This window comes from Amblyomma mixtum, chromosome 6, assembly GCF_055824585.1.
Source record: "Amblyomma mixtum isolate Tamu chromosome 6, ASM5582458v1, whole genome shotgun sequence".
Taxonomy (NCBI): Eukaryota; Metazoa; Arthropoda; class Arachnida; order Ixodida; family Ixodidae; genus Amblyomma; species Amblyomma mixtum.
In genome coordinates, this window is record NC_143017.1 from 31,019,661 (window position 1) to 31,044,911 (window position 25,251).

Sequence of the window (25,251 nt, forward strand, 5' to 3'; positions counted from 1 at the left end):
GGCTGTCCAGTTATGTATGTCAACCAAATATATTTTGAAATACTTGCACAGCGAAGATGCAAGGCATATTTCTATGCAAGGCATTGTGAAACTGGCAACATCAGCCACTTGCACTTATACCAGCGAACATGCTAAGCGGCCAGCAATCTGAGAGTTAGGTCCCTCCAGAAATGGGATCAGACGACCATCTCTGTCCTCGGAGGGGGAAAGACACAGAATGAAATCCAGGGCTGTCCAGTTATGTATGTCAACCAAATATATTTTGAAATACTTGCACAGCGAAGATGCAAGGCATATTTCTATGCAAGGCATTGTGAAACTGGCAACATCAGCCACTTGCACTTATACCGTGTGTGTTTTGTTCTGTTTTATGGCGCATAAGCGACTAAGGCTATCATGCGCCAAGCTCAGGGTATAAAATTGTTTTATATAGGATGTTGTACAAAAGTCTAAATGAACGGCGGTGTAAATGGCCTAAAAAGTTAATTCCTGCAACCTAGTAAAAATATGAGAGAATTGTAGAAGTGACTGATGGTAAAAGCTTTAAATAGGGTCGGTAACCTCAGCAGCCATCCTTGGCTGGACAAGGATCTCGAGGTTCCCACCCGATGGAATAGGGACCTCAGCCATCTTCTCAGGAATGAGACAGTGGCTGAGGTGTTTCAAAAACAAGTAAGGCAAGATGAGGTATGTCAATAAATTGTAAAGCACGGGGTTAAATGCATGTTTCTAGAATTTATGTGTTAGAGTTGTTGTAACCTATAGTTTGTTTAGAATATTTGCTTCTTGTAAAAAGTTAAATGTGCAAGACAAGTCGACAAGTGCATTCTCTCCCAAAACCAGTGATGGATGAAAAGGGATTTGTTCATTGTAAAACCGTGTGAAATGTTTCTTCCTCAGTGTTTCGAGCTTTCGACATGAGTATAGCAAATGGTTCACGGTGAGGTCGTCTCCGCATGCATCACATATAGGTTTGTCTTGTTTTGTTAGTATGAAGTTGTGTGTGAGGTGTGTGTGTCCTATGCGAAGACGGCATAAAATGACTTCCTTAATGCGTTCCTGGTGAGTACATGTTTTCCATTCGCCCAACACAGGCTTAACCAAGTGGAGTTTATTATTTATTGTATTATTCCATGTTGCCTGCCATTTATCCCTTAGTTTAAAATGTACTAATTTCATGTAATCCTTAAACGGTAAATCTACTTTCTCGATTTGTTTGTTCCGGGCTTGAGCTGCGCATACGTCTGCTCTTTCATTTCCTTTTATACCGACGTGGCTAGGGACCCAACAGAATTTGACGTTTAGTCCGTGGGCAGTGGCTGTTATTATGTTATATATGATGTCGCCGAGTAGTGGCGTGACTGCATTTCTGATGTGAAGCGCTGTGAGTACACTGAGCGAATCTGTGAAAATAACGCTGTTGCTTATGTTCTCATTTACTATTTTCTCTACCGCAACCCAGATGGCATAACATTCAGCAGTGAAGATGGATGCATACTGCGGAAGTCTTATTATTTTTTCCCATCTTCCTTGTACTACGGCACTTCCAACACAATCGGCTGTTTTTGAACCGTCAGTATAAAAAGTTTCAAAGCCACTGTACCTTTCCTCGAGTGCGAGGAATTCTTGGATGATGTGTTGTGAGGGAGTTTGTGTTTTTCGGAACTGTGTAAGCGTGAGATCGCAGTCGGTGTGAAAATTATTCCATGGGGCAAGTGGGTCCCGTCTTTGAGCCATGTTAGGTAATGTGTCAGCTATGCCAAGATTCTGGCATATCTCTTCGAACCTTAAAATCAGAGGCCTGGTAGCTTGTGGTTTGTTCCTGAATATTATTCTAGAAGGGCACTTTGTTACGATGGAATAACAGATGTGTTTTGGCAAGGATCTCACTTTGAAAACATATGTACATGTAAGGGCGTTTCTTCTGACTTCTAGTGGGGGTTCATTTGTCTCGACGTAGAGACTGGTTATGGGCGATGTTCTGTAAGCGCCGCATGAAAGGCGAAGGCCTGAGTTATGCGTAGGGTCTAGTTTCTTCAGATAAGATGGCCGTGCTGATCCGTACACTACGCATCCGTAGTCTAAGATGGAACGTGTCAAGGAGCGATAGATGTGTAGGAGGCATGCTCTATCAGACCCCCAGTGTTTTCGAGACAGTACTTTCATTATGTTAAGTGATTTAGTGGCTTTCTTTTTTAGGTTATTTATGTGGGGTAGGAATGTAAGTTTTCTGTCAAATGTTACTCCCAAAAATTTATGCTCCTTTTTAATAGGCAGCACTGTTTCATTTAAGTGGAGTGTGGGGTCGGTCTGTAAGCCTCTCTTCAGTGAAAAAAGAACGGCGACTGTTTTTTGAGGGGAAAACTTGAAACCATTTTTTTCAGCCCAAATTGCCAGTTTGTTTAACGTCAGCTGTATTTGTCGTTCACATGTTGAGAGGTTCGTGGAGATGTACGCTATTTGGAGATCATCAACGTATGTAGAATACATAATAGACTTTGGCATTATTTTCGCAAGAGAATTCATTTTCACAATAAAGAGAGTTGTACTCAGAATACACCCCTGGGGCACTCCATTTTCTTGACTAAAATTTTTCGAGAGTGTTGAGCCAAGGCGGACTTGGAATGAACGGTCAGAGAGGAAATCCTTTATGCAGTTTAGCATCCTGCCGCAGATGCCTAGATCTGCAAGGTCACGAAGAATACCGAACCTCCATGTGGTGTCGTAAGCTTTTTCCATGTCGAAAAAAACTGCCAGGCAGTGTTGTCCGTGAATAAACGCCTCTCGTACTGTATTTTCAAGGCGGACTAGATGATCGGCCGTTGAGCACGCTTTCCTAAAACCGCATTGATGTATATCAAGCAGTGTACGGGATTCAAGGACGAACATTAACCGGATATTAAGAACACTTTCAAAAGTTTTGGCAAGACAACTTGTGAGCGCTATGGGTCTATAACTACCGGGGGAACTTGGTGGCTTTCCGGGTTTAAGGAAAGGTACAATTACTGCTTTCTTCCATTCCTCAGGTAGCTTCCCGGAGACCCATATTTTATTAAAAAACTTTAAAAGTGCTTCTACGGCAGGTTCTGAAAGATGGGCTAACATCTCATAATGGACTTTATCAGGCCCGGGTGCTGTTTGCTTTCCGGTGCAGAGTACTCTATTGATTTCTTCAAACGTTATTAAACTGTTGTATGTCTCATTCAACCTGCTATTCGTGGGAAGTCTTTGTTTTTCAGCAGTGTTTTTGTATTTTAGAAATGAGTCGGTATAGTGGAGGGAACTAGAAACTTGAGAGAAGTGCTCTCCCAAAATGTCTGCCTGTTCTTTGATGTTTGTTTGTCTGTCGGGGTCTGTCACAAAAGGGATTGTGAAAGCGGAGAAGCACCCATTTAATCTACGCACTTGTTCCCACATTTTTTTCGACGTAATTGAGCTCTTTATTGATGACACAAACTTTTGCCATGATTCTTTTTCAGCTATGCGGCGTATATACCGGGCATTAGCTTTCGCTTTTTTAAAATTTATAAAGTTTTCCTGCGTTGGGTATCGTCGGAAGATCCCCCAGGCTTTATTTTGTTTCTTTTTTGCTTCTCTACATGTTTGTGTGTACCAGGGTTTATGGCCTGGTCGTACCGTTCCCGAAGTCTGAGGAATGGCTAACTGTGCTGCAGCAATAATACATGAGGTAAATATTTCGTTGAGTTCATCTATACTAGAATACTCTGTGGATATTTTATCGAGGCTGGCCTCAGCTCGGAAAAGTTCCCAGTCGGCTAAATGAAGCTTCCAGCAGCGTGGTTTTGTCAGGGTTACTGATGGTGGTGATGACATGTTAATGATAACTGGTAGGTGGTCGCTTCCATACGGATTGTCTAAAACATCCCAGTTAAAATCATTAAAAATAGAAGGCGAACTAAAAGACAGGTCTAAACAGCTCATTTTTCTAGTGCTGGGACTGCAATACGTTTGTTTCCCTGTATTTAGTAAGCAGACATTGTTGCATAGAATAAAATCTTCTAAAATACGGCCTCTAGTATCTGTTTGTTCACTGCCCCAATAAGAGGAATGCGCATTAAAATCACCGACTACCAGATACGGCTCTGGTAGCTGTTGTAAAAGTGTTTCTAAGTCATGCAGTGTTACTGATAGATGCGGCTGTAGATATACCGAGCATATGGTGATGGTTTTAAAATGGAGGACGGTGACTGCAACAGCTTCATACTTGGTTTTTATCTTGATTTCACGGGTTGCAACTCCACTCTGCACAATAATAGCAACACCTCCTGAGAGCCTATCAGCTTGCTCTCGGTCGCACCGAAAGACTTGATACTTCTTTAGGATATTCTGGTGTTTGGGACCTAAGTTTGTCTCCTGTAGGCATAAAGCCATAGGGGAAAATGTGTTTAGAAGTTCTTTTATATCAGAATAGTTATTTAATGCTCCACGACAGTTCCAATGTATAAGGAACGCCATGTTGGATGATTTTTGGGAGTGTCGTAAGGAAGTTATAGTAGAGGATTTGGGGGTGCCATTACTGGGCTCTTGTCTTTTCTTTTTCGCTCAAGCGAGCTGCGCCGCCGCTGAAGCGGGGGCGAGTTTGGCGTTGTGTCCATCGCCTCGCTAGAGGCTCTGGAGGTCCGCGGAGAACCCACGGGTGTGCGGTTTGTAGGCCTCTCCCGACTGGGGGAAGCCTTGCGGGCTGCCAACCCGGAGGCCGGCGGGCCCTTCTTCGAAAGTGGCAGAGCAGCTTTCACTGCATCTGCCCGGGGCGCGGATGGCCCTGCCCCAGGCTCACTGCATGTGGCCTGGACAGGTGCCGAAGCCTGGTGTGATGCCCCGCCCCGTCGCACCACATCGGCGAAATTTGTTCTTGCTGTGAAGAGGAATGTGCCTTGTGTTTGACTGAATCGTTGACGTGCTTCTTTGAAAGTTATGTTTTCTTTTGTTTTGATGGTTATTATTTCCTTTTCTTTTTTCCAGGTCGGACACGACCTCGAGTACGCGGGGTGATCCCCTTCACAGTTAGGGCACTGCGGTGCTGCATTGCAATTTTCAGACTCATGATCGTGTGATGAACATTTAGCACAAGTTTGGCGGCCACGTCAACTCTGGGATCCATGGCCAAATCTCTGGCACTTGAAACACCGGCGAGGATTTGGGATGTATGGTCTGACTGCTATTTTCATATAACCTACCTCTATGGTTTCGGGGAGTTGGCTGGACGCAAAAGAGAGAACTAAGTGCTTTGTTGGAATTTCTTTGTCATCTTTTAGGATTTTTATGCGCTGGACATTTGTGACATTCTGGTCTTTGAGACCTTCCAGCATTTCTTCTTCAGTCAGGGTGAGAAAGTCTTGTTCTGAGATGACACCTTTGACAGTGTTGAGGGATCTGTGGGCACTGACGGAAACAGGTATTTCTCCAAAGGTTGCTATGTTTGAGAGCTTGGAAAACTGTGTTTTGTCTTTGATTTGCAGTAGTAGGTCCCCACTGGCTAGCTTCGACACCTTGTAGCCAAGGCCCAGTGATTCTGTCAGAGACTTGGAAACTATGAAAGGAGAGATGATTCTTGCTTGCTTTTCTGTTACCTCTATGTACAACATGGTATCTGGGGAAGACTTCTTTTTTTTGCAGGAACTGCGCAGTGACATCGGTCCGCCCTCGTTTCTGAGGGCGATCATTTGTTTGAGGAAAGGAATCCATAAAAGAAAATTGTTATTCAGCTGTGGTGGCAGCCACCCACCATCGAGCCCAACACGGGGACGGGACAGGAACTTGCACGCAAGTCCTGCCCACGCCAGCTGTACACCTCAACTATAACCTAATATGACTCAACTCAGGGTAGTTGGTCACACACGGTTAACCCTCGCCGCCAGGAAAAAGAGGAAAAAACGAAGAAAACAGGAGGAGACAGGAGAGTTGTAAGAAAGAGATAGGAAAGTGAAAGATAGAGGGGAGGAAAGGAAAAGGCGACTGCCGATTTCCCCCGGTCGGGTCAGGCCGGAGGTGCCGTCTACAGGAAGCTGGGGCCAAAGTGGTGTGTTGCCTCCGCCGAGGGGCCATAAGGGTCCAAACGCTCGGCATCGGCTCAACCACCAGGATCCCCTTTTCCCCGGACACGGCGATGCCACGCACGGCTAAGCGCGGATGCTCGGGTCCGTGGTGACGCATGTTCACCATCATCCCCCTGCGGGGATGTCCCTGTCAACCAAATATATTTTGAAATACTTGCACAGCGAAGATGCAAGGCATATTTCTATGCAAGGCATTGTGAAACTGGCAACATCAGCCACTTGCACTTATACCAGCGAACATGCTAAGCGGCCAATCTGAGAGTTAGGTGCCTCCAGAAATGGGATCAGACGACCATCTCTGTCCTCGGAGAGGGAAAGATACACAGAATGAAATCCAGGGCTGTCCAGTTATGTATGTCAACCAAATATATTTTGAAATACTTGCACAACGAAGATGCAAGGCATATTTCTATGCAAGGCATTGTGAAACTGGCAACATCAGCCACTTGTACTTATACCAGCGAACATGCTAAGCGGCCAGCAATCTGAGAGTTAGGTCCCTCCAGAAATGGGATCACACGACCATCTCTGTCCTCGGAGGGGGAAAGATACACAGAATGAAATCCAGGGCTGTCCAGTTATGTATGTCAACCAAATATATTTTGAAATACTTGCACAGCGAAGATGCAAGGCATATTTATATGCAAGGCATTGTGAAACTGGCAACATCAGCCACTTGCATTTATACCAGCGAACATGCTAAGCGGCCAGAAATCTGAGAGTTAGGTCCCTCCAGAAATGGGATCAGACGACCATCTCTGTCCTCGGAGGGGAAAAGGTACACAGAATGAAATCCAGGGCTGTCCAGTTATGTATGTCAACCAAATATATTTTGAAATACTTGCACAGCGAAGATGCAAGGCATATTTCTATGCAAGGCATTGTGAAACTGGCAACATCAGCCACTTGCACTTATACCAGCGAACATGCTAAGCGGCCAGCAATCTGAGAGTTAGGTCCCTCCAGAAATGGGATCAGACGACCATCTCTGTCCTCGGAGGGGGAAAGACACAGAATGAAATCCAGGGCTGTCCAGTTATGTATGTCAACCAAATATATTTTGAAATACTTGCACAGCGAAGATGCAAGGCATATTTCTATGCAAGGCATTGTGAAACTGGCAACATCAGCCACTTGCACTTATACCAGCGAACATGCTAAGCGGCCAGCAATCTCAGAGTTAGGTCCCTCCAGAAATGGGATCAGACGACCATCTCTGTCCTCGGAGGGGAAAAGGTACACAGAATGAAATCCAGGGCTGTCCAGTTATGTATGTCAACCAAATATATTTTGAAATACTTGCACAGCGATGATGCAAGGCATATTTATATGCAAGGCATTGTGAAACTGGCAACATCAGCCACTTGCACTTATACCAGCGAACATGCTAAGCGGCCAGCAATCTCAGAGTTAGGTCCCTCCAGAAATGGGATCAGACGACCATCTCTGTCCTCGGAGGGGGAAAGATACACAGAATGAAATCCAGGGCTGTCCAGTTATGTATGTCAACCAAATATATTTTGAAATACTTGCACAGCGAAGATGCAAGGCATATTTCTATGCAAGGCATTGTGAAACTGGCAACATCAGCCACTTGCACTTATACCAGCGAACATGCCAAGCGGCCAGCAATCTCACAGTTAGGTCCCTCCAGAAATGGGATCAGACGACCATCTCTGTCCTCGGAGGGGAAAAGGTACACAGAATGAAATCCAGGGCTGTCCAGTTATGTATGTCAACCAAATATATTTTGAAATACTTGCACAGCGATGATGCAAGGCATATTTATATGCAAGGCATTGTGAAACTGGCAACATCAGCCACTTGCACTTATACCAGCGAACATGCTAAGCGGCCAATCTGAGAGTAATGTCCCTCCAGAAATGGGATCAGACGACCATCTCTGTCCTCGGAGGGGAAAAGGTACACAGAATGAAATCCAGGGCTGTCCAGTTATATATGTCAACCAAATATATTTTGAAATACTTGCACAGCGAAGATGCAAGGCATATTTATATGCAAGGCATTGTGAAACTGGCAACATCAGCCACTTGCACTTATACCAGCGAACATGCCAAGCGGCCAGCAATCTCAGAGTTAGGTCCCTCCAGAAATGGGATCAGACGACCATCTCTGTCCTCGGAGGGGAAAAGGTACACAGAATGAAATCCAGGGCTGTCCAGTTATGTATGTCAACCAAATATATTTTGAAATACTTGCACAGCGAAGATGCAAGGCATATTTATATGCAAGGCATTGTGAAACTGGCAACATAAGCCACTTGCACTTATACCAGCGGACATGCTAAGCGGCCAATCTGAGAGTTAGGTCCCTCCAGAAATGGGATCAGACGACCATCTCTGTCCTCGGAGGGGAAAAGGTACACAGAATGAAATCCAGGGCTGTCCAGTTATGTATGTCAACCAGACGCATGACACCGGACCACGCAAGCGCAGTATGCAGAAACACTCTCCTTTATTCGTCACAGTCAAGCCACTTATATAGGAAATCATATTGAATGACGATGGCGATATGTACACTGAAAGAAACGAAACTGAAACAAGAAAGGATACAACATCGCCTTCCGCTTGAAAATACAACATAGTAATTTACAACAACCAAAATAACACGAACTAAACACTTATTGTTCAGGTAAAGAAAACCCAAATCTTTCTACAGGTCGGCGTACCCTAGTGCTTCGACGCAAAGGTTGCTCCACCGAATCCTCTAAAGGAGCAACCACTTCTTCATTAACTTCAGCACTTGTTTCCGGCAATCGCAACAATTCACCCTGTTCAGCGCCTGCGCGGCTTTCAGGCCCAGCGGTACCCGAGTAGTGATGAGGCAATTCCCATGCCCATTGTTCTATTGTCTGCGATTGATTGCAGGGAACCCGAACTAGTTTAGACGCGTTCCAGCAACGACCGTCGCTCATCAAAAAGCTATTTTTGCCTTTTCTGCCGACAATCTTGAAAGGTCCCATGTAATTTACCGACGCTTTCCCACCGCCTGCTGGCTTGCGTACACGAACGAAGTCCCCTACTCTAAAGGCTGGTCTTTTCGCACCTCGCCTCCTGTCCGTATACTGTTTTGCATACATCTGCTTCGCCTTAACCCTAGCAGGAACATTCGAACCGGCATGGACACCCTCTCTTGTCGGCAAACCCACTGTATTGAGTCTTGTCCTTGGCTGACGCCCGTGGAGCAACTTAGCTGGCGACACACCCGTTGTCGCATGCGGCGTGGACCTATATATGCCGAGATAGTCAACCACAGCAGCCTGGAGGGGCCGTGGTTCCAATCGGGCAACCTGCATGAAATCTTTCAGCACGCGATTAAAACGTTCAATCGCGCCGTTTCCCTGTGGATAGTACAGAGAAGAACAACGATGCGCAATACCCCTCTCTCTCAAGAATGTTTCAAACATTTGCGATCTAAACTGAGGCCCATTATCTGTGACAATTTCTTCCGGATAGCCTTCTCGGCTGAACACAGTCTGCAAAAAATCGACCACACTCTGTGACGTTACTGTAGATGAAAAGGCAACCTCTGGCCACTTGGAATGATAATCGATCAGCGATATCATGTACCTACAGTTTGAAGGGGCCCAGTCAATCGGTCCCACTATATCCATTGCTAGCTTCTGCCATGGTAGCGCTGTAAACGTCACCGGCTGCAGCGGTGCAAACGACGGTTTAGCGGACTTGTCCGCGGCCTGGCAGATATGACAAAAATGAATTGCTTCTTCTACCTGTTTATTCAAACGCGGCCACCAGTAAAGATCACGTAGTCTCTGCTTCGTCCTCACAATTCCTGGGTGACCTTCGTGCGCAAAACCAACCAGGAGCGAGGTTAATTCACTCGGAACAACTACCTGCTCGCCGCGCATCAAAAGGCCATCAACGAAAGAAAGCTCTTCCCGCACGTTAAAGTACGGCATTACTTCTGCTGGCAAAACTTTTCTAGGCGCCCAACCATGTACCACGTGCACAACAACCTGTTGCAGTGTGCTGTCTGCAGCAGTGGCCACCTGCAGCCGTTCCTTTGTTAGGCACTCTGATACAACGGACACAATTTCTTCCTGCATCGTCTGCTGCGAATCACAGTCAAGAGGTAGGCGTGAAAGCGCATCGGCCACGACATTTTGCGATCCCTTTTGGTACTCTACGTCGAAGTTATAGTACAAAAGTCGAGCTGACCATCTGGATATACGCAAAGGTCGGCGTCCTGTACCGGCAGCTGAAAGTAACGTCACCAGTGCCTGGTGGTCCGTACGTAACAAAAATTTTCTACCCCACAAGTAGACGTGCCAGCGCTCGCACGCGAAGAGACAAGCAAGGGCCTCCCGTTCCCCAGTGGAGTACTTCCGCTCACCAGGAGTCAGGGCACGTGATGCGAAGGCCACCGTGCGTACGCTGTCACCATCGCGTTGCTGAAGAACGGCTCCCAGGCCCTTATCAGAAGCATCTGTCGTAACAATTACATCAAGGTCTGGGTTAAACATTTGTATGACTGGGCTTGAAGACAAAGCTGTCTTAACAAGCTGGAAGCTACGCTCAGCCGCATCATCCCACGTGAACTGTTGACCAGACCGCAGGAGCCTTCTAAGCGGCTCGACGAGATCAGCAAATCGCGGCACAAATCGAGCATAGTAACCAGCGAGACCCAAAAATGACCTCAAAGTGGCAACATCGTGAGGAGCAGGCACTTTGACAATAGCATCAACCTTAGACTGCAATGGTGTGAGCCCTTTTGAGCTCACCATATGCCCTGCATACTGCGCTTGCGTGGTCCAGTGTCATGTGTCTGGTCTGAACTAGACACCACATATTGGCGACGAGGATGAACCGCCTACGGTGCAAGGCGACACGGAGCCCTTGCAGCCACGATCTCATCGGCGGCCAGGAGTAGCGCAAGAACGCCGGAGGTGCGCAAGAACACCGGAGGAGCGCAAGAACGCAGATAAGTGAAATTTGCTCACACCACATATTGCGAGGATCAGTATCGGAGCCATGTCACTCGGGTGTTTCCCAGCACCGCCCCCTTTCTTGCCTGCACCCGGTGACCCGGCTGTGCCTTGGCAGCAGTGGAAACGCGTATTCCTGAATTTCCTGGAGGCCATTGGCGGCGATGAACTGAAGCCGAAGCGTTGCAAGGCAATTCTGCTAAACTCGCTCGGGGTTGAAGGCCAGCGAATATTCTACAGCATCCTTGCACAAGGAGCAGACGTGACTGCGGACGCCAAGGCCGAGGACAAGGGGGACAAGAAGGAAGAGGTGGACCAGTTCAAGGACGCGCTTGCTGCACTGGATACGCATTTCGCGAGCGCTACGAATGATTTGGTGGAGCGGCGCCGGTTTCGCCAAAGACGACAATTGCCTGGTGAGACATTTCAAGCATTTACAAACAGTCTTCGGGACCTTGCGTCTACTTGCAATTTTGGCAGTGCTACCGATAGCATGATTCGAGACCAATTATTGGAAGGCACTTCGTCACGAACAACACGTGAACGCATGCTTTATGAAGGGTCTTCGCTTACATTGCAGCGTGCTGTTGACATCGGGAAGCAAATTGAGGAAACACAACAAGAGCTCGGGGAATTCGCGCATAGCACTGTGAACAAGATTCAAGATGTGCGAAAAAGGTCAGACGCTGAGCAAGGAAGTTGCTACAGGTGCGGCTCGTCATCGCATATGGCTAACTCGACTGCATGTCCGGCGAGGAACAAGCGTTGCCACTCTTGTGGAAAAATTGGTCACTTTTCAAGCATGTGCAAATCGAAGAAAAAGAAATATGCCGTTCGAAAGCCCGAGAAGGCCAACGCCGTCACGGTACTTCAAATCGGTGACCGTAATGCGTCGGCGAAAGATATTCGAGCCAACATTTCTATCGGGAAGATAAGATTGTCGTTGATTGTCGACACAGGCGCTACGGTTTCTTTGCTCAGTGAAGAGCACTACCACAAATATCAAGCCGACACGTACTCATTACGACCGCCGACTGCCAATTTGTGCAACTATTCCGGAGAACAAATCAAGTTAAGCGGTTGCTTTCTTGCTGACGTATCTTACAAGGGAAACAGAGCCAGTGTGCTTTTTCATGTCACAACCAAGGGCACTTCGCTGCTGGGGCTTGATGCCGTTCGGAGCCTGGGAATCACTATCAACGGCTCAACCTTGAATTGCTGCCAGGTGACATGCCCTGATTCACTGCCTTCAGAATTTACGCACCAGTTTGCGCACTTGTTCACGGAACAGTTAGGGCATGTGAAAGGCTTTGTTCACCATGTTAACTGTCGTTCATCTGTGAAACCAGTCGTTGCGAAACTCCGACGCCTGCCGCTCACGCTACGGCAACAGGTATCGGTAGAGATACAACGCCTGCTGGCCGAAGATATAATTGAACCTGTCGACGCATCAGAGTGGATTTCACCGATCGTCGTCGTGAGGAAGAAGGACGGTTCAATTACGTTGTGTGTGGACCTACGTGAAGTGAACAAGGCAGTAATTGCCGATGCTTTTCCTCTTCCGCATGACACGACGCATGACACGGGACCACGCAAGCGCAGTATGCAGAAACACTCTCCTTTATTCGTCACAGTCAAGCCACTTATATAGGAAATCATATCGAATGACGATGGCGATATGTACACTGAAAGAAACGAAACTGAAACAAGAAAGGATACAACATCGCCTCCCGCTTGAAAATACAACATAGTAATTTACAACAACCAAAATAACACGAACTAAACACTTATTGTTCAGGTAAAGAAAACCAAATTCAACATAGTAATTTACAACAACCAAAATAACACGAACTAAACACTTATTGTTCAGGTAAAGAAAACCCAAATCTTTCTACAGGTCGGCGTACCCTAGTGCTTCGACGCAAAGGTTGCTCCACCGAATCCTCTAAAGGAGCAACCACTTCTTCATTAACTTCAGCACTTGTTTCCGGCAATCGCAACAATTCACCCTGTTCAGCGCCTGCGCGGCTTTCAGGCCCAGCGGTACCCGAGTAGTGATGAGGCAATTCCCATGCCCATTGTTCTATTGTCTGCGATTGATTGCAGGGAACCCGAACTAGTTTAGACGCGTTCCAGCAACGACCGTCGCTCATCAAAAAGCTATTTTTGCCTTTTCTGCCGACAATCTTGAAAGGTCCCATGTAATTTACCGACGCTTTCCCACCGCCTGCTGGCTTGCGTACACGAACGAAGTCCCCTACTCTAAAGGCTGGTCTTTTCGCACCTCGCCTCCTGTCCGTATACTGTTTTGCATACATCTGCTTCGCCTTAACCCTAGCAGGAACATTCGAACCGGCATGGACACCCTCTCTTGTCGGCAAACCCACTGTATTGAGTCTTGTCCTTGGCTGACGCCCGTGGAGCAACTTAGCTGGCGACACACCCGTTGTCGCATGCGGCGTGGACCTATATATGCCGAGATAGTCAACCACAGCAGCCTGGAGGGGCCGTGGTTCCAATCGGGCAACCTGCATGAAATCTTTCAGCACGCGATTAAAACGTTCAATCGCGCCGTTTCCCTGTGGATAGTACAGAGAAGAACAACGATGCGCAATACCCCTCTCTCTCAAGAATGTTTCAAACATTTGCGATCTAAACTGAGGCCCATTATCTGTGACAATTTCTTCCGGATAGCCTTCTCGGCTGAACACAGTCTGCAAAAAATCGACCACACTCTGTGACGTTACTGTAGATGAAAAGGCAACCTCTGGCCGCTTGGAATGATAATCGATCAGCGATATCATGTACCTACAGTTTGAAGGGGCCCAGTCAATCGGTCCCACTATATCCATTGCTAGCTTCTGCCATGGTAGCGCTGTAAACGTCACCGGCTGCAGCGGTGCAAACGACGGTTTAGCGGACTTGTCCGCGGCCTGGCAGATATGACAAAAATGAATTGCTTCTTCTACCTGTTTATTCAAACGCGGCCACCAGTAAAGATCACGTAGTCTCTGCTTCGTCCTCACAATTCCTGGGTGACCTTCGTGCGCAAAACCAACCAGGAGCGAGGTTAATTCACTCGGAACAACTACCTGCTCGCCGCGCATCAAAAGGCCATCAACGAAAGAAAGCTCTTCCCGCACGTTAAAGTACGGCATTACTTCTGCTGGCAAAACTTTTCTAGGCGCCCAACCATGTACCACGTGCACAACAACCTGTTGCAGTGTGCTGTCTGCAGCAGTGGCCACCTGCAGCCGTTCCTTTGTTAGGCACTCTGATACAACGGACAAAATTTCTTCCTGCATCGTCTGCTGCGAATCACAGTCAAGAGGTAGGCGTGAAAGCGCATCGGCCACGACATTTTGCGATCCCTTTTGGTACTCTACGTCGAAGTTACACAAAATTAAAACAAAACCTATCCGGTTATGTATGTCAACCAAATATATTTTTGAAATACTTGCACAGCAAAAATGCAGGGCATATTTCTGTTTAAGGCATTCTGCTCAAACTGGTGTACATCCGGTCAGATGAGAGAGCACGGATACAGGAAGAGCAGGGAACTTACCTCTCGTTCCACTCGCATCCTTGTCGCATCATGTGGGAAAGTATTGGTTGTGGCCGTGTGTTCCCGCAGCTAAATGTCCGTGCTAGCCATGCTCGAAGGCATAGCTCTGGTTGCACTTACCTTCGTGAAAACCATTTTGCTCAGGTCACAAATAGGTATGAAAGGCGATGCTTGTACAAGGTGGTACCTCGAATGTGTGCCCTGAAAAAGAAACATTTTAAAATTTAGGACACTGTTTCAACACAGCACGGAAACAAGAACACCGACACAGAATCAACGGGTGCCTTTAGTGATGGCCTCCATTCAGTGGTGCCATTATCAAGACTTGACGCCACCTGCTTTCTTTCCACTTTTACCAGGATTGTGACAGCGTGACACTGGTCTCAACCAGACGCTAAACATGCGTCTTAAAAGGCAGGACCCAACCACGACCTTTACCATTCCACGTGGCATTCCAGGCTACAGTGCAAAACTCCTCAATCGAGCATGATTGGGCGTCGCTTTCACACATAAGTAGTACCTGCATTTAATTGGATTTGCAGACTCTTCGAACCGTCCTCAATTGGGCATCAATGAGACTATGGAGGGTCAACGCGCCCAACTTTTCAAAGAACGAGATGACGGCACAACAGAGAGCGCGAACTTACAACTAGTTTTAAATAGAGCAAACGGGTATTCCTTTACACACAAGACGTTAGAGTCATTAGTGGCACATAAAGAATTGAGAACATATTGATATCAGCAATCGTAAGCAGATCCACACTACAAAACACACTCATCGTGATAGCCTAAGCAGGTCAACTTCTTTCTCGGACGACAACTACATACTGCTCGTATATACATTCCGGCACCGGCAGATTTGATTTCAAAAGCTTTTGCAATCTGTCGTTCTATTTTGTCATTGGAATGCGAAATGATCGTGGTTCCTTCGACCATAAGCTTGCATTCTTTGCAGAGACGACAATGCATTTTGTGAAAAGTTAAGCGCGTTAATCCACCATGAACAACCTACTAGACCCAGTTCTTGCTATTTATTTGAGACTATGGAGCATGTACTTGTGACACGCACTGTGTATGAATGCAAAACATTGCCGTTGGATATTTCCTCGGTGCAATTCAGAGCAGGCCACTCTCGGAGGACATTGCACTGCGCAGTCACAGTTGGAAAGCTCTGCACACAATGCGGGCACTTTCTTCGTTTTTTTCGCACTACAGGTATTGGCTTAAGGTTGTGATTAGGCGCACTGATGACAGGGTTCCCACTTTTCTTCTGTCCACACCAACACTGATCACAGCCCCCTTTCTTCTCCCCGTTCCCCAGTGCAGGGCAGCACGCCAGATGATGACTGTTGTGTGAGCATGTTTTGGGGGTTTTATGAAGCATAAGCAACTAAGGCTATTATTTGTGCCAAATACATGGTTAAAAAAAAAAATTACTGTTCTGTTTACAAACTACAATCTTTTGCAACTATTAGTTACGTCTACAAATCTTTTTTTTTTAGAAAACTAAACACTTGTAAAAAGTCTACTACTGCATTCTCTCCTAAGACCAAGTTGTAACCCGCAAGCCAAACAAAAGGATACGAGGGAATGAGGAATGATATCTGTAAAAGACAGCTCCTATCGAAGCCCCAACATTTCTGCAATAAGGCTAATAGTCATGGCTCTAGAATCTTTAGCCATTAGGGATTTACTATTTGGCAAGAAAGTAAGAGCAAGAATTGTGTGTTCAGATTTCATAGATAGTGGGATTCCGTTCATGCAGGGAGTGAGATCAAATTTCACTCCTCACTCCAACCAGAATAATCTAATCTTGTTGTAACAAAGTCACATTTTAGCCCATTCGCTGTGGCGTGTAGCGTGCATGGCCGGTCCTCCCGTACCGCCCATTTTCGGCGCTCCGAGCTCAGGTGCTCTTTGCTCGCGTTCCTGCTTCGGTTGCAAGCCGTTGCAGTAAAAGGGAAAGCTCAGATAATAAAAAAAAAAAAACTCCTTCGCTCAACCTAGAGTCCTGAGTTCCATCTGCATTAGAATAGAATTTTACAGGTTTTTCTTTGTGTGAAAAAGCTTAAAGCATTCGGGCATGTGTAGCGCAACTCCACACTACTCACACTCCCACCGGCTCTCTTTTTTTTCTTTTTCACTTTGCACACTTTGCATTGCCAAGAGGGATTTTGGGAATGAGCCCACTTGGCTGCTTCCAAATGCATGGGAGATGGGCCAGCTGTCTGGACTCCTCGTCTGCAGTAGCCGAGAGCTGCGGATTCTTCAATGATTTCCTCGGCAAGGCAGATTTTCTATTCAGTGCAGCTTCCTTTTTTCTCACATTTCTTTGCTTGTAGAACGCAGGTGTTGTACACTCCTGTGTCAAGAACATAAAAGAATATCTTCTTATATCCTTTGGCGCACCGACGCATAATGGGCAATGACGCCAGCTGCTCATCTTGACAGTCCACGCCTCCCATTCCCTTTTTATATTCCGCTATAACTTTAGGCCCAGGCTCATTACCTTTGTGCCTTCTCTGTCTCCTTCCAGTGTCAGTGATGAATAAAATAAAAGAACACTTTCTGAAAAACCATTCTTTCTACATGGCAACGAAGCACAAATCAGCATACATGCATTCCTGCACTGGAGTAGTCTAGGCATAGCACGGATTACACTGCTAGTTCCCTAGGAATGTTCACGTTCTGTGGACCCAAGTTTGTCTTTCGTAAGGATAAAGCTACAGAAGGGCTAAGGATAGTTATTTATTAGATCTCTGCAGTTCCACTGTACTGCAAATACCATGCTTTAAGTTCTTTAGCTGCAGGTGTAGGATATAAGTTAGCTTTTAGTTATGGACCTGCGATATGGGTTTTTTCCTTTTTGTCATGCTCCGACAAGCGCCACCACTCCTCCAACGTCGAAGAGGCAGAGGTACTTAGTGTTAAATCAACTGCCTCTTGAGACCCACTGAAGAGGTTGCAGGTCCACAGTTCTCAATTTCCTCTCACATATAGAGACCTCCGAGGCTGAATGTGCATGAAGGTTGTCACCTGTACTCCATTTCATAGATAGCAGTCAACGCTACCAACGCTAGCGCACGTGTTTGCGTACGCTAAGTCCATGCCCGAAAAGTAGTTGACCATACAACCAAAAAGAACAGACATATTTCGTCTAGTGGTCCCACGTTAGTGCCACGCGCTAGTGGTCACATGTTAGTGCTACGCGCTGAGGTGCAAAAATGAAAGAAGAGACGCAGCAGCTGGAATAAACCAGTTTTGCCTGCGGCTGTTGTGGAAGCAACATTCATTATTACAGCGCAAAGATGGCACAGAACAAGAAGGGGACACAACAGCGCTGACTGTCAACTAAGTTTTATTCGAGACCAGTAGGGTTTATATACCACCTGGTGATCAGAACGGGAAAACAAACATACAAGTATAGCTGTAGACATGCGCAAGGGTACAGTAACGGCGGTTATCCGGCACTTGTCAGATTTCACATTCTAGATACTTCATCTCTTTCTGGGACAATGCCACTGATGGTGCGCTTATGCACTCGTCCTGCAGTCTAATAATCATAGCAGCTTCTATTATTTCTCTTGTTAATAAGTCTCGGTGTTTCCCTATGACACTGCATTGCCTGTACATCGGTTTACATTTATCGTCGCTGTCATCTTCTGTGCTGCAGTCCCTGCAATGTTTGGCTACGTGGCCTGTGGTAGCCACACGTGCGACATTGTCACTGTGCTCTTTTAGCCTTTTGTTCAGACAGCGGCCAGTCTGCCCGATGTATTTTTTCCCACAGGACATGGGCAGTGAATATACCACACCTTCTTTACATGGGACAAAATGATACCCGTGTTTCACTTTACACCTGCGCGTTTCGTTAGTCGTGCAGTTAACTTTTTTGCACAAGCTGGAAAGCTTTTCCGGCGCTGAAAATACTACGTCAACGCCTGCCCTACTTCCAATTTTTCGGAGGTCGTGCAACACCTGATGGAGATAAGGCAAAACAACAACCTTTCTTTTTTCCCTTTGCCTAACCGGTTCGCTAATGTGGCGAGGTATCAGGTTTTTTAGATGCTTTTCTGCCACTGACACTAGTACATTGGACGGATAACCAGCCATCGTAAGGCGATCAACTTGTTTCGCAAAGCTTATTTCCATAGCATGCTGGCAACACTTCTTTAAAACATTATTAAAAACATAATGAATTATGGCCCTTTTTACAAGTTTCGAATGAGCTGATGCATATGGCAGGATGGGTTTTTTTGCTCGAGGCTCGTACGACCAACACACATGGGACGGAGTGAAATGAAGGGTGAGATCTAAGAACCTGATAGAATCATAAAGTGGGGTTTCATGTGTTAAAACCAATGGTTTAAGACACTCTGTGAACACTGAATGAATCTTTAAGAACTGCTGCTCAAAACTGAGGTTGTCATTCTGTACTAATACAAAGTAATCGTCAACAAATCTAAAAATGCGGCACACACCGAACCCTTCCAAACGATCTTGCAGTGTTTTGTCACGCAAGGCCAAAAACATATCGCTAAGAACCGGGGCAAGGCACGAACCAATACATATCCCGTCTTTCTGAATGTACATATCCCCATTCCATTCCACAAAAGTCGAACTAAGATAAAACGATAACAAATCTAGGAAGGCATCAGCGGAAATTCCGCACTCGTTTTGGAAGGCTATAACACCATGCTTTTCGATGTGCTTGTTCACAGCTGACAAGATTTCCGCCTGGGGAAAGTGTAATATAAGTGTTTTACGTCGACTGAAAATCCCTGCAGCTTTTTATCGTGATCCCATCCTTTTAGGAAGGTGATTACTTCGTCAGAATTTCTTATTCTAAAAGGGTCATCAATCGTTAAAACGTTGAGTTTCTGTTGCAAGTATCTTGCAACATGCTTCTGCCATGTCCCTGCTTCTAAAACTATTGCACGAAACGGCCAGTTAGGTTTATGGGTCTTTGCAGAGAAAAAAATCTCAAGGTTGCTCTTGTGGCAGTTCTCAATCATACTCGACAACTTGTTTAAATTCAACTTGTTGGTTAGCTTTTTTGCTTGACTCTTAATTTTCGACATTTTGACATCATCACGCTTGTCAAACACAGCAAGGATGCTGTCTATTGCTTTTGACATGTACACATCTCTGGTTAAAACAACAAAACCTCCATCCTTGTCTGCAGGAAGAAGAGACAGCGAGTTATCTTTCAACCAATTAACTGTTTTGAACAAGGGGAGCTTCCTGCCTGCCTGTCTGTACTTTGCGAAAACGTCGACACCTTCAGAGATGCAACGGTCTGCTTCGGTCTTCTCCGCGCGTCGGGAAACTTGTTTCACCATAGCCAAGAGCTCCGGTCTCGATGTTTTTGGCTCGACCGCAAACTTGGGCCCCCGGCCAAGGACTTGCCTGATGTTGTCGGGAAGGGAGATGCCCTCCATGACGTGGATCTGTTGTCCGGTAACTGGAGTCCTCTTAGGAAGAAGTGCACGAAGCGCTGGGAGGGTCTGTTGCCAAAGGATTTCCCCAGGCGGAAATCTTGTCAGCTGTGAACAAGCACATCGAAAAGCATGGTGTTATAGCCTTCCAAAACGAGTGCGGAATTTCCGCTGATGCCTTCCTAGATTTGTTATCGTTTTATCTTAGTTCGACTTTTGTGGAATGGAATGGGGATATGTACATTCAGAAAGACGGGATATGTATTGGTTCGTGCCTTGCCCCGGTTCTTAGCGATATGTTTTTGGCCTTGCGTGACAAAACACTGCAAGATCGTTTGGAAGGGTTTGGTGTGTGCCGCATTTTTAGATTTGTTGACGATTACTTTGTATTAGTACAGAATGACAACCTCAGTTTTGAGCAGCAGTTCTTAAAGATTCATTCAGTGTTCACAGAGTGTCTTAAACCATTGGTTTTAACACATGAAACCCCACTTTATGATTCTATCAGGTTCTTAGATCTCGCCCTTCATTTCACTCCGTCCCATGTGTGTTGGTCGTACGAGCCTCGAGCAAAAAAACCCATCCTGCCATATGCATAAGCTCATTCGAAACTTGTAAAAAGGGCCATAATTCATTCTGTTTTTAATAATGTTTTAAAGAAGCGTTGCCAGCATACTATGGAAATAAGCTTTGCGAAACAAGTTGATCGCCTTACGATGGCTGGTTATCCATCCGATGTACTAGTGTCAGTGGCAGAAAAGCATCTAAAAAACCTGAGACCTCGCCACATTAGCGAACCGGTTAGGCAAAGGGAAAAAAGAAAGGTTGTTGTTTTGCCTTATCTCCATCAGGTGTCGCACAACCTCCGAAAAATTGGAAGTAGGGCAGGCGTTGACGTAGTATTTCCAGCGCCGGAAAAGCTTTCCAGCTTGTGCAAAAAAGTTAACTGCACGACTAACGAAACGCGCAGGTGTAAAGTGAAACACGGGTATCATTTTGTCCCATGTAAAGAAGGTGTGGTATATTCACTGCCCATGTCCTGTGGGAAAAAATACATCGGGCAGACTGGCCGCTGTCTGAACAAAAGGCTAAAAGAGCACAGTGACAATGTCGCACGTGTGGCTACCACAGGCCACGTAGCCAAACATTGCAGGGACTGCAGCACAGAAGATGACAGCGACGATAAATGTAAACCGATGTACAGGCAATGCAGTGTCATAGGGAAACACCGAGACACATTAACAAGAGAAATAATAGAAGCTGCTATGATTATTAGACTGCAGGACGAGTGCATAAGCGCACCATCAGTGGCATTGTCCCAGAAAGAGATGAAGTATCTAGAATGTGAAATCTGACAAGTGCCGGATAACTGCCGTTACTGTACCCTTGCGCATGTCTACAGCTATACTTTTATGTTTGTTTTCCCGTTCTGATCACCAGGTGGTATATAAACCCTACTGGTCTCGAATAAAACTTAGTTGACAGTCAGCGCTGTTGTGTCCCCTTCTTGTTCTGTGCCGTCTTTGCGCTGTAATAATGAATGTAACTAACCAACTCGCCCAAAATGTTGTATTATGGAAGCAACATCTTATTCTACAATGGTAACCCGGACTGCAAAATGGGAGTCCGGAGGCTGGAAACTTTCTAGGGGGGTCGTAATGTGACGATAAACCTTGCACTGTTGACAGGCAAGGCACACCCTAGCCCAGTTGTGAACGTCGGCATTGAGGCCAAGCCAGATGAAACGTTTCGCAACGGACAATGAGAGGCGGGATGGGAAACGAGGTAAAGATCATTGAAAAGGGTGCGGTGTAAAGGCACAGTTTCAACAAATATCAAGTACCATGACTGGCAACCTTCTGCATTTCGTTTCACTTCTAGCCGCATTTTCATCCTGCAACTCAAGATTTCGATAAGTAAGAATTACATGTGGCAGTATATGTGGTTAGTATGGCAAATCACTCCGGCTTCATCTGCACCTAAGTAGTTCACAACGAACGAAAATTATAGCCAAAAGGTCGAACACCGAGCACCTCACAGGTTCGACCGTAACTTCCAAAGTCAGCTCTTCATTTTATACTGCTCTTTGTTTTCACCTAAACAGTCACCAAAGCTTCGAGAGGAATGAATGATACGAGGTGGAGAAATATGATTTTGCGAGTTACTTCCGCAGGCTTAGCTGCACCGTCTGCTATGTATAGAGCAGAGTATAGCTTAAAAAGAGCAACTCCCGTAAGCGTGCCTTTTTTTGGTCAATTATGCCAGTTTCCTTCTCCCCCTATCTGAACTACTCCCTCGCTCTTCTTCAATCCATTCAGTCCTGATGTCAACCGTGAAGATAGCAACAAGAGGTGGGCAACAAATAACCAATCATGCGGCCCATGTCCTGAAAGACAATTCTTGGTATTTCATTTTGGTTACCGAGGGCCTGGGTAGGAAGTGAAAAAGAATTAGTCACATCATTCAAAAAAATTGCACGTAATGTGAAGAAATAAAATTGGTCTGAAACCTAGCGCAAACCACAAAGTTCATTTTATTGTAGTTATGCACAAGATGACAATGCAATGGTATGAATCAAACTTTTAAAGACAGCAGTATTCAGAAAAGCCGGTCATCACTAGAGCTGAGCTATCTGTTATTGTCCTCAGCATTCATTCTAGTACAACCAAATGGTATTCATGAGACCATATCAACACCTAGAGGACATTCACGATGACGGTACAAGGCAAAATCACTGATGACCATCATTTCTTCGTCCCTTTTGATGCAGGGCACAAAAATTCAACCTCTCAGCAAATACTAGTTCCTGTCAGATTTTTCTACACGAGCCAGTTGGCCCATCCAGTTTGAAAAAACTGTGTGCTTAATTGATAGACAGAGAAAGAATGGAAACAACAGGACAGCTCCTCTCTAATTCACTGCTCCGTTTTCCTTTTCTATTTTCAACAGGACACTTAAACAATACAAAAACGTTAATATTGCTTTTGTGTCTTCTTTCAAACAATGCATTAGACATTGATATACATGGAGCACCCGGTGGAATTTGCCTATGACCGCTAAATAATTTACAACTGAATTTCTTCTTGATGTAGTTTCGGTTTCATCAACTGAACGATAGCAGTGATGTGTAGTTGAACTTAAAGGTGCACTGAGGAGGAATCTGAACTCGTCTTTTTGCAGTAAGAACTCAACCTACACGTTCCGAGCATTCTTAGAGACTGCAACTTATTGCCCTGTGTGGCCGATTTCTCTAATTAAATCGTATTAACGTCCGGCTCCAGCCTTTACTTTTTTAATTCTCCCCGTACGGTGGGCAGAGTCGACCAACGTGTGAAGTGCCTTTCAGCCAGCTCCGTGGAGACTTTGCTTTCGCTTTATTTTGTTTTTTAGGTTTCCATGAATTAGTTTCATTCGCAGATAATATAGCCGCAAAATAAGCCCGCAGAAATAAAAATACATGCGGACTATTTGCTACTACGGTTACTACGTATTACTCCGCCGATGGCAGAGCGGCAAGCCGCCACGGGACTGGGTGAAAGGCACTCCACGCGTTGGTCGACTCCGCCCACCGTACGGGGAGAATGCAAAAAAAAAAAAAGGGCCGGGAGCCGGACGTTAATTCGATTTAATTAGGGAAATCGGCCACACAGGGCAATAAATCGAAGTTTATAAGAATGCTAGGAACAAATAGATTGAGTTCTCGCAGCAAAAAGACGAATTCAGATTCCTCTTCACTGCACCTGCTCACGTGGGGCACAAAAAAATAGAAATATAACTGCTCAGATGTCATTTGTTGCAAATTCTATCTCGTGAAGCAGGGTGGTTTGTGTTAAGGTTTAAGCACGTTAAACCAAGTAGTTGCGTAGTAACAGCGTTTATATTGCCGTTTTTTCATACGTTATGTGACAAAGTTCAAGTGCACGTCACAGCCACCCTTTGGTTGATGAAACCAAAACAGCATGAGAAAAGAAATCTCATAATAAATTATTTAGTGGTCGTAGGCAAACACCAAGCGATGATCCATGTATTCTAATGTCTAAACAATCATTGAGAGAGAAAACATGCAATAAAATTAGGTGTCTGTAGTCGTTTAAGACTTATTATACCTGTGCTACACAGACAAATCTAATGCCTTGAGTCCTAAAGCCACTCTTGCAGTGACACACTACAATTTATTGGCATTAGCCTTACTGCCATTCGCGACCTACTGGGTTCACCACGACTCGGCAGACAAGGCACCAGGATATCCGTAGTGACGTGCCACGGAGAAGAGGACGCTGAAACAATTTAAGGTACGCATGATGCCTGTGTGGCATTCATCCTCAAGAAGTAAACTAAAACAGATGCACAAAATGCAGCGGCGAGAGGTTTCCATAGAAATTTTATCAGATCTAACCAGTGAGGGGACTGCATACATGCTGACAAGGTGTCAAGGAAGTGGTCTTCAAATTATGTGAGGCCGGGTAAATTTTCTGGCTGGCGGACGCCACCCTACACTTGCCCTTGACGTCTCCACTGCAACTCTCTCATCCGACCAATGCGTACTCTCGTCCCAACTTCACACGTAGAAGAGCACGGAACTTTTTTTAGTAATAACTTCCTACCAAGAAGCAAATGGTTTATTCCCAACTTTCAGTCAGATGGAATACCTCTACTGCAATTTCGATGCGAAGGGCATCACTTTTACCCCGCACTTATGGCAGACATTGCGGCTTGTACAAAGGGGGACCCAAAAAAAACTGATTTTTTGCCCAAAAACTTTTATGAAATTTTGTATACAATTCCTTCAGTCACATTCAGAGTACTCTCCATTAAAGGCGATGCACCCACTGTTTAAAGCATCTCCGGAACTCTTACACTTTTATATCGTCCAGTGCCCTTGCTCTGAAGATGTTTTTACCACCTAATCACCGAAAACATTTCCTTTTTAGATTTTTCTTCATTCTCGGAAAGAGAAAAAAATCGCACGGGGCTAGGTCTGGTGAATACGGAGGGTGGGGAACGACAGGCCAAACAGTGGGTCACTCGTGAGGCAGTGTGTGCGGGGGGCGTTGTCGTGATGAAGGAACCAGTCACCTGATCGCTAAAATTTTGGGTGTTACCTCCGCGCACCCTCTTGCAGGCGTCTTAAAACTTCCAAATAAAAGTGCTGGTTATTAGTGTGACCGGGGGGGGGGGGGGGGGGAATTCCTGACGCACAATTTC